Source organism: Sabethes cyaneus, chromosome 3 (genome assembly GCF_943734655.1).
Source record: "Sabethes cyaneus chromosome 3, idSabCyanKW18_F2, whole genome shotgun sequence".
NCBI classification, from domain to species: domain Eukaryota; kingdom Metazoa; phylum Arthropoda; class Insecta; order Diptera; family Culicidae; genus Sabethes; species Sabethes cyaneus.
In genome coordinates, this window is record NC_071355.1 from 157,896,390 (window position 1) to 157,911,858 (window position 15,469).

Genomic DNA, 15,469 nt, shown 5'->3' on the forward strand with positions numbered 1-15,469 from the left:
GCATTGATTCGCTAACGTTAATGGAAAGCAATTTTGTAGTAAATCAAAAACACTTTGATCGAGTTTCGCGGTTCGATGTTTCATAGTCGCGTGTCAAGTTTGATTAAATTAAGGTGATTTGCATGCCAGAGGAATGTTTAACATATTTGTATGTATTTGTATATTTAAAATTCATCTGCCGATTTGTCTTAGTGAGTGTTTCATTAGTCGAGTTATAAAATTCTATGATCTACGCACTAATAATTTCTGTAGAAATTTATGCGACGGTCTGCGAAAGTCGAATTAGTCTTCTACTCTAAGCAAGATGCAGGAAGCTGCAGCAAACCAGTAGATCGGAGGTTACTTTGCACCGCATGAAAGTTCAGCTGCGATAAAATTCTAGGGTAGTCGGTTTCGCCAATAATCATCTTTGAGCAGCTACCGCGGAAGCTACAGCGGGATACCGAAAAACACCTGGACGATATCGTAATAGATCAAAATATTGGTCGCAGTTAATGTCCATACACAATCAAAAATTCCATTTCTAATAATTCTAAAACAAAGTTATTTCTTCTGTCTAACAAACCTGTCGTTGTATATTCAAATCTTAACTAGGAGTGACTGTTAGAGCCAAACAGTTTTTATGTGCGTTTTACCTGGATGTTGGTCTGGAATTTCCATTCAAAAGCTAAACATTTTTACAGCCTTTTTTCCAATAGACGGAGGGAGCGGTAGAAGAAGGTAAAGAAACTAAACGTATCATTAGTATCCCTAGAGTTGAACATGCCGTGAAGGGGAAAGTGCGAAAAATTAAATCACGCCTTGTTGCATTCTAGGAATACTGTAAAAACATCTTTCTTTTATTTATCACTAGTTGACCCGACAAACTTTGTATTGCTAAAAATGAAACTGTACTGTACATAAATCCTGGGTGCTACCCCCCGCAGTGGCCAGCGCTTCCGACGGCAGGTCGCTGACAACACTCGTGGCCTGCGGTCGTCTCGCCTTGAATCAAAATTTTTGGCTCGAAAATTCCCCATATGCCAAATTTGGTTCTATTTGGTTGATTAGTTCTTGAGTTATGAGGAAATTTGTGTTTCATTTGTATAGGAGCCCCCTCCTAAAGCGGGGAGGAGTCCTAATTCACCATAGAAAAACATTCTTGACTCCAAAAGCTTCACATGCCAAAGTTGGTTCCATTTGCTTGATTAGTTCTCGAGTTAAGAGGAAATTTGTATTTCATTTGTATAGGAGCCCCACCCCTATCTTGAAGAGGGGAGGGGTCATTATTCCTCTCCTAAAGAAGGGAGGGGTCTCAATTTACCATAGAAAAAAAATTGCCTCCAAAAACACCCACATGCCAAATTTGGTTCCATTGGCTTGATTAGCTCTGGAGTTATGAGGAAATTTGTATTTCATTTGTATGGGAGCCTCCCTTTCCAAAACAGAGGAAAAAAATTCTTGCCTCTCAAAAACCCCAACATCAGATGTGTGCGCCGGTCAGATTACCAGTGGCGCAGGCGCAGTAATATTCTTTTTTTGGCCGGCGTCGCCGGCTTTCGATTATATGCCATACAAATGAACGTCCGATTGCTATAGATCGAATTTAAATTTCAGTTTTCTGTCTATGTGTTTTTTTAAATTAAGGGATATTACATGCAGTGCGTGTAATAGACGGCGCCTAAAACTTTGCGGGTGAAATCGGCAATGTAGCAAATCGAGGGAGAAGTAAAGTATGCCCAGTCTCATGCGAGCGAATATAAGCAGCATCCAACGCTTACGCAACTGACGCAAGCGTACGATAAACCGCCGATGCTGCGGGCAAACATCCTACTACCTAGTTACTAGCGAGCGCATAACCTCAAAGTGTCTTTCTGCACGCCCACTTACAAAGCCAACAACTCGTGAGAAGCCAACAGCCTGTGCTGGCTAGCGGAATACTAGGATATATGGATACATATTTTGCATTTTTTTCTTTTTCGTTCACCTTACGCCCTCACTTAATCCTCGCGAGTGATCGGTGTCAGCTGCTCAGATTGCAATTACGAGCGAAGGTGGCGACAGTGACCGAATACAGTGGTTGAATACACACTCGCAAAAACTTGTCGCAGGGCATGAAAAAATAAGAGCGAGAGTCCTAAGGAGATGCTCATGATGGCGTGTTCGTTATAACAATGTTATAACAAAAACGCGCGTGTGAGAAAATTAGACACCACGAGTGCGGGTTTGCAACACTGGAAATCAGTATCAGGGTAAGACCGGCACCTAATTTTGTCAGTCAGTTTATCGATTCTATAAGGAACATACGGACAGACAGACAGACAGAAATCCATTTTTATAGGTATAGATTCCATCCGCATGGCCATGGCTGACTTCATTACAAGTGAAGAGGAAAACATAAGGTTGAATAATTTTTTTTCTTCGAAAATTGTCCATGTGCAGATAATATACCCTTCAGTCTGCGACCTTGGTCTAAATAATAAGAATTTTCGTTATCATTTATTAGGCAACTGCACCACTGAATGCGAATATAACGATCCTAGTGTGTGGTAGAAACCAATTTGGTAATTTGTCCTAATAAAAGAGTAAGGTGAAAACGTTATCACCATCACATATTTGCCATCATTCGGATATCTCTCGAAGCTCCCCTCTCTCTTTTATTTTTGTGTCATTGCCGGTATCAGCTGTGTCAACAATATCGATTCACACGTAATATGCATTTTCTTTGCATTTTCGAAGCAACAGAACCGGATCGTCTAGGGGATGAGGGTGGCCCGTAACAATAAGGTGCTCCACTTCCTTTTGTCGATATCGTTGTAGTCTCAATTTACCTATCTGAAAACGACATTGAATGACGTGTAATACATATAGCTAGTTTTTCTCCATGCACCAGTTACTTAACGAAAGTGCATTGTCCCGAGAGTTGAAAGTAATTTATTGACTACTTCGATTTAATTTAATTTTAATTATTCCAATACATTTTTGCAGTTATAATTACTGATTTATATCGCGTTATCCAATAATTGATTACTACATTTCATAGACATTTTCGATGGCATTGACAGACCTGTTCACATATCGACAGAGAATTTTGTTTGCTGGGAAAGTTGCAATGGCGTGGCGGTCGAATTGTTCGTGGGGTACTTTGCTAAGAACTGCCAATCTTATCATAAATCATTGGCGATAAAAGCGCTTGGGTCGCTCCCGCTATCAGTTCATTGGTGAAGTATAACGCGAGGTCTACATAAAGTACGTGGCTTTTCCTGAGTGTTCCAATTGAAGTTATCCAAGTATTTCAAATGGTATTTTTCCATTGCAATAACACTTGCACTGTCAACTGTTCGTTCGTTAGAATAACTTCTGACTTTAGTGATTTCTGTTCTGTTTGAAGAAAATTAACCTAATATATGTAAGTAAATTTCACGATCGAACTGGCAGCATGTATTAACATTGCGGAAGGATAAATGCTTCTGCGTCGTGTTGTCGTTAGCGAATTAAAACTTGACGCGATTCTGTTGCAGCTAACAGTGTTTTTCAGTGGTCTTCAATTCAATTTTTGTCTTACAATCGAGGCACGTACTGAAAGCGGTATTATCGTCTAACTGTATAGCCCGTAACAGGAATAAATTGTTTTTATGGCGACGTTATCACTTTTGGCGATGCAGAAAAGTATTCTGAATCTAACAACGCAAAAAGTATACCATAGCATGGGCATGCATTCGGAGCAACATTGTTTAATTACTCTGGGCACATGTTCAACAGAAAAAGAATTCTTGGTGTCATGATTTAAGCATAATTATTTACTTTTTTCTCGCAAACAGCTAATTTTCAATTGATAACTTTATGATTTTGGCCAATTCGGTGGGAAATAGCTTGAAAGATTAACATCTAAAAACAGTCAAAACCGTTTTTCGAGACGTAATTACTCAGCAATCGCAATGAATCAAAACTGAACTTACAGATAAACTCGCCGTGTTCATCGTACCCTTTCATTTTTTCGCGCATTGCAAAACTACTCATTTCGAAAACTTTTTATACAAATTTCTATTTTTCCGCTCGATAAGGTAGCCTTCTCCCATCCCAACTATTCCAGTAGAGTAAAACTGATACCATAAAAACCATCTCAGCGCTCGAAAACCCTTCGTATCTAAATTTCTATTTTTCTTGTTTAGAAAAGTAGAGAACGTTTACTTCCCTTACCCCTAAACCTCGAGCAATTATGAACCATCGAGCAAAACTGATAGCACAGCAATACAACCAGTAGCCGAAAATTAATTTAGAAATTTGGGCATCGATAGCATGAAAATCTCTAATAAATCAGGAAATGCCGTGGAATTTGCGGAAATCTTTTAATACGTAATAATTACTTTTGTTTCGTAATTTTGAGCAATCATTTCAATTGTATCGAGCGATGATTAGGCTGTACTGTTCAATGAATTATTACGAATCATACGGTACGTCGCTGCCCAGGTGCTACTCGCTTTAGTTATGCGTCATGTTACGTTATCAAACAAAGAAAAAAAAACCTAAACCAAGCTGCGCATTGGTGACATTAGCTAACAGCAGTTAAACACGATTTGTGTTAGTTCAGCACTGGCCAGTAGAAATATTGTGAAAAGAATGAATAGGTAATGCTGACGAAGGTGGCATGTGTACTTGAACGACGCACTGCGAGTAATAATGAGTGGATGGATGGATGGAAGGATGAATATGCGAACGCGGACACCTTGACGACGTACATGCCAAAGTGTGGCGATCAGTGTGAAAGTTTGTTGACCTATGTGGTTTCTTTTTATCCATACATTGGCTGTCCGAATTTAAGACATTTGACGGAAAGCGTCAAAAATTTGGCGAAAAAAATGTTTATTTTAATCATCCTAATAGTATATTGTCGTATGATATAGGAAACCAGTTCTCCATTAAATGTTAGAATTATAAAATAAACTCGCAGTTACGCATATTTTGATTGTTGCGTATTTGCTATCGTCCTCATTGCATACGGTTTTGGTCATTCTATGTTCGATACATGGCAGCCTGGCCTGTTTGCAAACAGATTTACCGTTTCAATCTTTTGTGCGCTAGTGTTGTATCCGATCAGCTGATTTTCCCTGAACTGAAAACCAAAGTATAACCAAAATATCCAAACTAAACTTGTTTGCAGCAGTTCGACATTACTCTCTTCCTCAAACGGGATGTGGGGATAGGCAAAAAAAGTATACTGACTCTGTCTAAAAGGTCTCAAGGTATTACAACCACAAGAGATGGCTCAAAAGAGAACGGGTTTAAATGGCATACGACGCCAGGTCACGACACTCACAAACCAGCACCACAACCACCATCAAAAGATCGGGTTGCCTTTCTTCGGTTTTCATCAACATAGTTATACACATAGTCAGTATTTTTATGATCGAGTATGTTTTTTCACTGTATGGAACATGTTGCGATCCGACGAACCAGTTTGGATGTTTTTTCATTGTTTCTCCCGTCCTACTCTGCTATGCCAGGAGGCCGCGGCGCAGCGGCCTCAATCTCCTATATCCAGTTTTAAAGTCAGAAAGCTCTTTCACAATGAACAGCAGAATATCGTGGAATGAAGGAATTTACGTTGTGAATTGCACCTATGTGACCGACGATGGGCACTACGCATCTGCGGCAAACCAGATGTAATGTTTTATGCTGTCAAACCATTGAAACCAGAACGTTGAGTTCGTTTATTTCGAATGACATTTTATTCATTTTATTACTTTAATTAGAAACATCATTACGCTTCTAATCAGAAAATGTAGCAATTACAGTGTATTTTTTTTACATTTTCAACTATATCAGTGTGAAAAGTCAGCGATAACTTCTGGAAATTTTTCTAAAAATTCTAGAAAAGGTATTTAAAACATCCCGAGTCTTATAATACGTCAAATACAACATCATAAAGAATGTGTTTCAACGGAGTCACTTGGTCTTTGATAAGAGCGACTTTTTTTGTGACACGAAGTTAATACAGTTAAATACAGTAGCTTTTAAAGTACAGACCTTTGAAATGTACATTTTAATTCATATTGAAGTTTACTGAAAAAAATTCGTTCAACAGTAAATTTATCGGTAAATATCTCTAAACAAATGTAAACTTTGTCTGGTTGACATTTTGTCAAAAGTTACCTAAAATAATTTGTTTTTAAAGCCATAGGTACACAAACAGGTAATTTTAATGAAAAATAAGGTTCAGAGTTCATTGCATTGAGAATGACATGTTCATGTTCATGAGCATTGAGAAAAACGAATTGTTATGTTAGTTATGAATGAACTAATCGTTGGGATCAGTGCTTAGGAATGTCATTCAATGTATGCAATACAGATGAAATGAACTCATCATTTCCAATCTGAAAACGAAGATTCGAGTGAATCACTTGCGTTCATGTTCGTGTTATACTTTACATTCATGCATTCTCGACAATAGCAAATGAAATCTAATATGAATAATTCATTCATTTTGAACTGCCGACCACTGCAAAAAAACTACAATAAACGTAAACATTGTTCCGAAGCTTTAATTAATTTTCTTCAACCAAGTTTTGGTTGATTTAAATAGCAGGTAGTTTAAAACCTTTGAGACCTAAAGCATTAGTCAAGTGCAAGAAAATTGAGTGACAGGTTAGACGAGCAATCATTCAGCACTGCAATGCATGAATGAATTGTGTTGAAAGGTAGAAAATTGAGAGAGACAAACACTGTCAGCAGCTCAGTAATAATGTCCATGAGATGACAGATAAAAGATTACTACCAGTGATAGAACTGTATGGGCCGAATGCGTTTTATATTCGCCTTCGTTCTGGGCTGTCAATGGATGGATAGATGGAGCACTGATTGGGATACTAGGTGTACTGGAACCGGGTAGCCGATGCTACCGGGTGATCTGGCACAGTTATGGATGAGAACAAAAATTGTTTGAAAAATATTGTTGGAAAAGCAATATATTTTATGGTTACGTTCTATCGTTTACTTATTAAGTTCAGCGACTCGTCCGCATGTTCAACCTGTTCATAGGATAGGCAACAAAATTCATCCCGATAAAATTATTTTCATCACTCGTTCATGATTTTGTTTGCACCAACGCATATGCAATACAAATATAGTTTAGTTACGAAGCTGATGAGCAAAACGTTCAACATGACGTTTGAACCGTTTGAACGTTGCTTTAGAGATCTCAATGAACGCAAACCAACACATTATTCCTGGTGTTGATTCTTGATACTGAATTAGCACCAGGAACAATGTGTTGGTACGAAGGAGATAAAAAGAGAATGTGAAACGGCTTCTACTCGAAAGCGCGGGAGCATTACTGTCTCATTAACTCGTTCATCTTCATCGCTTGTGGCGTTCTGCAAAATTATAAGCCTATTTGCCACCGTATGCGTGCGTCGCAGTAAGGTGGTTATTCTTTAATTTGGTTCAATAGGTGAATTGAACGAAAAGTTTTCAGTTCGTAGTTGAAATTCAGCGACGAGTTTGCTGGTAAAGTAAAGCGTCGTATTCCGTTGTTGTTTAAATAATGTTTGTTTGACGCTTAAAATATAGAAATGCGACGCCAACCAGTTCTCCCCTTTATACTGCAGTCTGCGTACTATTTGTGTTTCGAGGTTAAATATCATCTTATACGAAACCGAGATTCCGAAGATGATATTTACTCGGACCATGTTCTGTCGTAAGACCGGTAAGCTTGCTGAGATCTCTCTTATTGAGACTCAGCGACTTTTGAGTAACTCTCATCCTCGACGTTATATATTTTATATATTAAGCATGCTGGGATCTCTCTTATTGAGATTCAGCAACTTTTGAGTAACCCTCATACTCGACGTTATATATTTTTAGACTAGCTGACCCGACAAACTTCGAATTTCCAATAATGAAACTGTTTTATATACAAATCCTGGGTGCTACCCCCCGCAGTAGCCAGCACTTCCGACGGCAAGTCGCTGACAACACTCGTGGCCTGCGGCCGTCTCGCTCTGAATCATCTAGTGTTACAATAGGTAGTTTCTGGTGGTTATTGACTAATGTTTTATGGAAGGGGGGGCTCCGTAGTCGCAAGGTTACCGAGTCTGCTTTGACAAGCGAGTGGTCGTGGATTCGAATCTTAGTAGAATCAAGCCATTCGATGTCAAGTGACTTTAGCATGGGTTTATTCTCAGGCCCCTCCATTTACCCTTCCTTCGTGCTGAATTCTATATTTACCCTCTGAAGCCTCTTGACAGTGCAAATGTCCCTCCTATAGTTAAGTGTACTGGTAAGAGGTACGTATGAGTTCTCGCCAGGGACGGCTATAGTATGGGATAGCGCTGGCAGCGAGTAATATGTGGGTAGAGTAGATCAAGTTGAAGAAAGGGTAAACCCCAATACACGCAAGCACGCATACAATTTAATAAGCATATCGCTCATTCAATAGCGATTATAGCAAAATGAAATGCAGTGCAGGTCATACAACAAACACCCGGGCGATATTACAATAGATCAACTATACTGGTCGCAGTAATGAGTCCACACATGGAAAAAAATGTTTTATGGAAGTCTAAAATTTCTCGAATTCGATTAGTTTTTAAGTTACGCAAAAATTTCTGTTTCATCTGTATGAGAGTCCGCCCCTACTACCACAGGGGTGAGGGGTCTCAAACCATCATAAAATAAATTCATGCCTTTAAAATCCCCCACATGCCAAATTTGGTTCCATTTGGTTAATTCTCGAGTTATGCAGAAATTTGTTTCATTTGTATGGGAGCCCCCCTCTTAGAGAAGGGAGAGATCTCAGTAGACCATAGGAAAAATTTTTGGCTCCAAAAACCCCCACATGCCAAATTTGGTTCCTTTTGATTGATTAGTTCTCGAGTTATGAGGAAATTTGTATTTCATTTGTATGGAAGACCCCCTTCTTAAAAGAGGTTAAGGGTCTCAATTTACTATGGAAAAAAATCCTGCCTTCAAAAACACCCACATGCCAAATTTGATTCCATTTGCTCGATTAGTTCTCTAGTCATGCAGAAATTTGTGCTTCATTTGTATGGGAGTCCTCCCTCTTAGTGGGTGAGGAGTCTTTTACCATCATAAGAACCTTCCCTGGCCCCAAAAACCCCTACATGCAAATTTTAATGTCGATCGGTTCATTAGTTTTCGATTCTGTAAGGAACATACGGGCATACAGACAGAAATCCATTTTTATAGGTATAGATTTGTATGGGAGCCCCCCCACTTAGTGGGGGGAGGCGTCTCTAACCATCATAAGAACCTTCCCTTCGCATGATTGCCCCCACTCTCTGTCCGCATTCGACCCTTGTTTCCACCGGTTGTCCGATTTCCACGAAGGAACGTATCCCAAATGGTACCACGAGGAGGTAGAGATAGGAGTTGCTGAATAAGAGGCTGTGGAACTTCGTGGTAGTTCTGGTGCGCATTATTCAACCATGACCATTGATTTCAGCTATAGCAACTTTCTGGATACTGGGGTCGACGAAAAGCTGCTGCAGCTCGTGGTTCATCCTTCTCCTCCATCCACCGTTCTCACGTATACCCCCATAGATGGTCCTAAGCACAGGACATTAAAAAATGGCTGGTGCTGTCAAGTCCTCGTCAAGTATTGTCCACATTGTTCGTGCCCTTAGAGGACTATGGATCTTATCAGCGTTGTGTACATGGTGCATTTGGTACGGGGGTGAAGACTTCCCAATTACCTAGTTTTTCCCGCCCGTCCGAATATGTTCTATCCTGTTTCCTGAGCTGCAGAGCATAGATGCCAGAATCACAGACTTTTTCTTATTCTTATTTTTATTCTTATTCTTATTCATACCAACACAGCCACAATAAAGGATTCCTGGAAATAATTTTAATTATTTCTAATCACAGAAATATTTCAAATTATTTTCTTGTCTGTATTAACATTGGCAAAATATCATAGATATACAGTAATGACCCGATTTTGTCACCCCCATGATGAAATTAGGGGTGACAAAAACGGAACAGTGACAAAATCGGGTATTTTTTCAATTTCTATTTTTTTGCAGATTACTTAGAACGAACTACTTATATTTCATTCTGATCACTTTTAGGACATTTCGCACTTCCATCTACCTCTCTGTGGACATTTGTCACCTGTTCACAGCAGTCCCCCAGGTATGAAAACACGCGTTTTTTAATTGCGCCGAAATGGTTGATTATAGTGGTTAACTATGTTCATAGAAATTTCATAGCGCAAAAAGCTCTTTCTTTTGGTATGAACGATTCTTTGATTAACCCCCCTAAAAGTAAGATAGAAAATTTATTTTTCAAGCAGTAAGAGATAGAGCAAAACAATGTTCTACAAAATTTTTGAGAAGATGATTATAAAGAACTTTGTCAAAGAAAGTGACCTTCTAGCTATTATAGTTGTGGAGATAAGAAACAACTTTTGTGGAAACTCCACGATAATCAACACAGTTCTTTTCACAGTGTTTTAATACATTTGACATGTTTCAAAATGATTTTCAAACTAAGCTTTTGATAAATCAAAAACGTGACAAAATCGGGTAAAAAACGTGACAAAATCGGGTCAAAAACGTGACAAAATCGAGGGTGACAAAATCGGGGAGTGACAAAATCGGGTTACCACTGTATTGCAAATGTTTAATCGGTCAGGCCAACTGTGACGTGTCGCCGCACAGACGATTATAAGAACTAAAAATAAATCTTGTGTGAATAACTTACTTAATCAGGCCGTGGTTTCCTCTGCTGTACGAAGAAGTCGTCTCCATTCCACTCGGTCCATGGTCGTAATTCGCCAGCCACGTAGTCTACGTAGGGTCCGCAGGTCGCCTTCCACTTGATCGATCCATCTTGCTCGCTGCGCGCCCCGCCGTCTCGTTCCAGTCGGATCGTTATTGAGAACTTTTTTAACCGGGCAATCGTTCGACATCCTCACGACATGCCCAGCCCATCGCAGGCGACCGATTTTTGCGGTGTGAGCGATGGGTGGCTCCCTAAGCAGCTGATGCAATTCATGGTTCATTCGCCTCCTCCACGTTCCGTCTTCCATCTGCACTCCGCCGTAGATGGTGCGCAACACCTTCCGTTCGAAAACATTAAGGGCGCGTTGGTCCTCCACGAGCATAGTCCATGTCTCATGGCCGTAGAGGACTACCGGTCTAATAAGAGTCTTGTAGATTGTCCTTGTGTGAATAAGTTATTCATACTTAGATACATTTCAAAATCAACAGGGGAAGAAGAAACAGGGACGTCTCGTACCAACCGTTTCTGATTAACTGTAAATTTGTTTCGTTGGGAGTATCTTTGATAATAAAGGTTAGGTGATACTCCAGGCCCTTGGGGATGAACTTATGGCATTTAGACCAAAAGCCAGGCTGCTATTGGCCAAGGTTAAAGCGCCTTATTTCGCTCACTGAAAATATATAAAATACATCAGCAACTTAAAAGTAAATAATTAAGTATTTTAGAATATATAGCTTGATGTTACTGTACGAAATTCGCCGTCAGCGTTACATAAAAATTGTCGTAGAATAACGGGTTCAAGAATCTTCGAAACAAGATGTTCGAAGAATCGAAAACTCCAAACTTGCCATACATTGCCCTTTGATTTCGCGATAGGATATATAAAGAATAAATAAATATAAGGAACGTCCTCACCCGATTTCAAATCTGGTACTCAGGTTACATTGCCAATCGATGTCAGTTGAATCGGCCATGTCCTTAAATATTTCCGGAATACTATGGATAAAACGACGAATCTCGATTCAATGGGTAACATTGACAGGTATTCAATTCTTCTGGAAGTTCACGACGGCACATTTTCCAAAAAATATCGGCAACAGATCCTCAAAGTGTTAGTTCCAGATAGCAACTTCAAGTATGGAGAAGGTACATATTTCAATATAATTTTCACTTCTGTCCGGTTTCGCAAAAGCCGCTGAATATTCGGAAGTTTTACAGCATAGACATTCACATCGAAATTCACTTGAATTTAATATTTCCTAAACACGACACTATCAAACTTGTTTTCTTCCGTAACTTCCGTAAAATATCCGCAAAAATTTGTTCGAAAATCTATGAAAAACGTGACAGTAAATTTTTTCGCGTCCATCCGCATGCGTAGTTTGCTGCGACCTCCAGAATCACAGATTTTTTCACACGCATAAATTTAGGACCCACCAATTATGTCAGTTCCTGTGAGTTCTGTTTCTACCAATATGTCTGATAATTAAAATACTTCATAAACTATGTATATTACAGAAAAAAATACACTAGAAAAATTAAATATTGCAGAGGAAATGATAGGATCCCAAATTTATGCGTGTGAAAAAATCTGTGAAAATGGCATCTATGCTGCAGAGCCGCCAATGCACGAAAATTGTTACACAGTAGTCAGACCGTGTACAGTTTTGTCGTCCGTGTTTGGAAGGTTGAAAAATTGTACCGAAAACGATTCTAAAGAAGGTTTCAACTGAATGTTCAAATGCGAGAAAAGCTAATTTACTCCTTATCAAGTGCTCGTATGTCTACAGCCGCACTAATAAGTGATTATACTGATGCTAGAAATGAAACGTGGTATGACATTTTGGTAATTTTCAAATACCGTGCACTTAGAAATCAATAGTTTACTATATTGGAGTGGATGCGTAAAAGTTTGTACGATCGGTTAGTCTAAAAATAATAAAAATCGATCAGGAAATTGCTGAGTTATTAGCGCTCAAAACCTATCAATTTTTCGTTGCTCTTGCTTTTGTGGACTTAACATGTAACAAACTAATAAATCAAAAATTTATATTTCACAGTTAATGCTACATATAGATATTTTAACAAGTTATCGTTTATCAGCAATTTATAGTAGACTCGTAGTTGTGTATTTTATTGGACTGAAATAGTAGTTTTCTAACCCATAGACCATGTTCGAACAACGCACTAAATCGAATTGCGAATCAGGCATTCGAGATCTGAAATAGTAGAATCAAACTTTTCATGGGGCTCTCAGTATTTCGACTTGTTTACTGATTAATGTGAGTGAATGCTTCAGGCGACACACACTCAAAGCATTAAAGCGCATTTAGTATATTCGACGCACCGCCGAATAAGTTTAGTAGTATTGCACCGAATGGAAGTAGGTATGTACACTAGAAACGTTTGTTGATATGAAAACATGCTTCGACAAAAGTGAAAGGCGACTGGAATCAGACCTACACTTCATATCTAATACAAAACTTTAGTCATAGCGGGTTTCAAATGAAACTGAACTTGTACGTGATGATTGACGATGCGTGTGCTTCGATGTGTTTTTTACGTGAAAATGTTTCATTGTGTTGTACACCAGCGGTTGAGTGTCAGATATTTTTTTCCGGAACGGAAGCTTACAACGCGTTCCAGTATGCTTCATTGTATGCGCGCTTATTAGAAGAAGCGACGTGGTTCGATTTTTTGCGAAGGAAGATACTGATCTGATCGGCCTTGAATTCTAGCTTCTACAGCAATCGCACCACTCTAAATTCGCGAATTGCATTCAAATGACGAAGTAAAAAACCTCGAGAATGATAATGTGCGAAATACGCCGAAAGCTCAAGCATAGAGATTAACAATGTAATCAAAATAGAATAAAGTTTAATTTCTAGGCTAGAGAAAAAAAGACTGCAGAATCTTGAACTTGCGTAATGATTTTTTAAATTTTGTTATTGGGTATTTTGCGACGAGGAATTACGTCAAAGATAATAAAGGCAAAGAAATGTTGTACGCTTTAACAGCTGATTTTGGTTGCACATTTCCACAGCGGCCTCAATCGCTTACGCCAAAGGTGCAACGGAGTAGCGTTGTCTAAAAATAAAACAAACCTATTCAACCTGAAACGGGCGGTTCGGTCGACCACGGAACTGCCAACATTAACGTTGGGTAATTCGACCACCACCAGGACATATAAACTTTTTTCATAGCGAAAATCCATTGAATAACCCAATTATTCAACGCATTTTGCAAGAAACTGTGATATAAAATGTAAATATTTCAACGCAGCAAAAAGTTCAAGGGCGTTTGCTCGGCAAGCGGAACAAGCGGCTGTGACTTTCAGTCGTGTAGCTCGCGCTTCTAATGAGCTACTCGGTGCTAAATCTTGATTGTGCAGAAACCGTCGATACTGACCAGTGCCACGGGTAGGAAAAAAATGATAGTCGTAGGTATATAGATAGATATAATTGTTTTAATTTTACCGCTAGACCGGGCATCGTTTGCCCGTTTGTGCTTCGTTTGCTGTGTGGTCGATCGTCGCAGTCTATCCAGATTTTTACTGGCTGAATTTTTTTCCACAATCATCCGGGGATTAAAATATAATAAAATCTTTTAACTAGCTTGCTTAACAAGCCTAGTTTGATAAATCAATGAGGCAAAAAATATAAACAATAAAACAGGCTTTGGTAATAGTAGTATATCCTGCAGGAGAACCAGTTGAAATAATTTTTTTAATGATTTGTTACTTATCAGCTAATCCTTCGAGTTATGTACTAGCACTGTGTCAGCTGAATTTGATAATTCCCATTTTAGCCTTATATAGAACAATTCATCATAACTAAATAGTGCATGACTGACCAAAGAAGTAAGTAAAGTGGGCTCTTGTTTAAAAACAGACGTCCAGGTCTCTTCCGATTTCATTAAATCGTGTAACCCATTTCGAGCGGAAAGCGCACACCGGTGGAATTGCTTATATGGTCATGCATACGTATGTACAACGACGTAGTCATTGACATTTGAAGATGTTCGGATCCTCCCCCGCCAACGAAAGAGCGGTCGGTCCGCTAGCGTGAACTCTTTTTTCCACTTTTCAGTTTTCTCATAACTGTATACACTTGCTCACGGTGCGGTCGTCATCATCATTCATTATTTCTCTACAAGCTGTCGTCATCAAACCGACAGAGATTGTGTTATGTTTGCCAAAACAAGATCCTGTACTTTGTGTACTGAAGAAGAGAACAATATATTTTAATAATTGTCTTAATTAATTACGGTTCTTTTTTTTTCAATATTTATTGTATAGTTTCTTTGTGAATTTTTTGTACTATGAAGAGTTACTAGGGATGAAAATGTCAAAAACATATAGGAAATGTTGCGTGTATGAATTTCGCCCTAATCAATCTACATCGACATCTCGACTTGCATAATGCGGTCCTTCCGTTTGATTCGGCCCTTATAATAGAACTCTATGTTACCTTTTAAAATTTAAACAAACTCCAAAAACATTAGTTAATGTTACAACGCAAATAGAACGTCTCGCATCCAATCGGGGGTTATCTTCATATCATACTTCATTGCGGCAGAAATTTTAGTAATAAGGGTAATAATACGTTGGGTCTTTCACATTCCCGCAGTCTGTATAGGGCTGAGAGCAGAACGAAGAGTGAAGGATGTTTGAAATTTGATCTTATTGATATTACTTACTCTGTGAATAACATCGGCGAAGCCCCCGCTAATGTCAAAGTTTATCGTT

The 15,469-nt window shown here is 38.9% G+C and overlaps 1 protein-coding gene across 7 annotated transcripts in view; it reads left to right on the forward strand.

The window, feature by feature from the left end:
* Window positions 1-15,469, forward strand: part of LOC128743780 (neurogenic protein mastermind) — a 53,535-nt gene that overhangs the window by 12,381 nt on the left and 25,685 nt on the right. The window contains exon 1 of one of the 7 annotated variants that reach the window (XM_053840444.1): window positions 3,298-3,388. The exons of the other annotated variants lie outside the window; for them this stretch is intronic. The gene's annotated coding sequence lies outside the window, so the exon portion shown is untranslated. Of the gene's footprint in view, window positions 1-3,297; window positions 3,389-15,469 lie in introns of those variants that run through there. 7 annotated transcript variants of the gene reach the window in all.